Source organism: Aplysia californica, unplaced genomic scaffold (genome assembly GCF_000002075.1).
Source record: "Aplysia californica isolate F4 #8 unplaced genomic scaffold, AplCal3.0 scaffold00170, whole genome shotgun sequence".
In the NCBI taxonomy this organism is placed as follows: Eukaryota; Metazoa; Mollusca; class Gastropoda; order Aplysiida; family Aplysiidae; genus Aplysia; species Aplysia californica.
This window is the reverse complement of record NW_004797440.1, coordinates 1,233,928-1,235,705: the sequence shown is the minus strand read 5'-3', so window position 1 is coordinate 1,235,705 and position 1,778 is coordinate 1,233,928.

The window sequence follows — 1,778 nt, the reverse complement described above, 5'->3', positions numbered from 1 at the left end:
CCCCCAAACCTCCACCCCACCCCCACATTCAGACACCCATCTCTCCCCGCTTCATTTTTTAAAATTTGAATGTTTCTCTTTGATTTACATTTTCTTCATATAGCAACACTGTCTCTATGCTCGCATCTATGGTCGGCTGAAGTTTTGAAGCATTTCTTTCTGTTTTGAAATTTTTTTCACGCTTTCGTATCACAATATTGTGTGTGCGTGGTTTGAGACTTCACACCTGGCCTATTTTCATCACCCTACCCCCGCCCCCCTTTATGTCTTCCTCTCTCTTTATAAATCTCTCTCATTGCTCGTCTGCTTGTGCGCTTTGTGCTTTATATTAAGGTCTACCTTTTTATGCAACTAGACCTTCGTGTTACATTTTCTATCTCCGCACAGTATGTTGAGGATGGCCATCTGTATTCTGACTTTGTGCTTAATTTTTGCCTTCCCTCCCATGACCACTCGACTAAATCTGTCCTGTTTCGAGATTCACCGCGTCATTTTAACATGACATCTGCAATACAACGTTTGGCGCAACAGACGAGAGGGAACACTTGCAACTAACTACGGTCGAAATTGTCTTAGATGGCCACCCATTGTCGAGGAGAAAAGAGGTTGTTTTAGACAGGTGGTCGTCCAGTGCAGCGTCATTGTAATGTAAAAAAAACAACAAAAAACCCAACCCAAAACAAAACAACAATAACAACAGCAAAACAACAACAAAACAAAACAAAACACGCAAGGGAGGAAATAGGAAGTGGCCGTTTGTACAGGCGATTGTCTAAACAGGAGGCTGTTGGAAAAGGTTCGACCGTAGGCCTATGTATTTTTGTTAGAGGCTATGTTTTTGTTTAACACGTCATCCCACAGCGGAAGCTGCTTCAACTTTGAACCTTGAAAACCATTATACACATGTATATGTGCTTGCAAATGTGGCCTCAAAATCACACACTGTGTGCACATGTAGGCTGCAGATGAACCTGGTCTAATGGCCACCTGTACAAGACAATCACCTGTATAAACAACTACTTCCTTCTTCCCCTCCTGCGTCATTTTACATTATAATTACAGTCCAAGACATCCACCTGTCTAGGCAATCACTTTTCCTTCGACAATGGGTAAACGTCTTGGACAATTCTGACAATATTTGCGGTCGGGCGTTCATGTTACTACTAAAACAAAAGGCTTCAAAAGAACGAAGAAACGAGACGCATGTGCGTAGAAGGGGAGGGCTTTAGTGATTTGTCCATAAATGCCCGTATATCACACTGTAAACAAGGCCACTTCTCACCGTGACCAGAGGAAAAAAATGAATGGAAAATTTAGTGGTTTGTCAATTTAACTCACTGAAAGAAGTGCATTCTGGTCATTCAGCAAAGCTTAAGGATGCACTGTTGTGGGTCACTTTAAAAAACAAAAGCGTAACTTCCTTCTTAAGCTATAGAGGCACAATAAGAGACGAGGCCTTATAGATGTGTCGAAAATGGAGAAAGGGGCCCGGGACAAACAAGCGTGGCGTCGACTACTCTCCGCCTTATGTACCCCCTTCTTCACAAAGATTTTCAGTTGTTTTCTTTATCTGAAAGTGAAAACGGCAGACATTATCAAGCACACAATTAAATAAGCACGCATCGTGTATGTATGGTGATAGTTTCAAATGTGCTGCAACATCTTTTTTTATTTGTGTTGGTCGGACAAGTGATGTGTCCGCTTTTACAGGTGAACCCCATCCCCAACCCCCAATAAAAACATTTTAAAACCCGGAATATTGCTACAAAGAAAACATT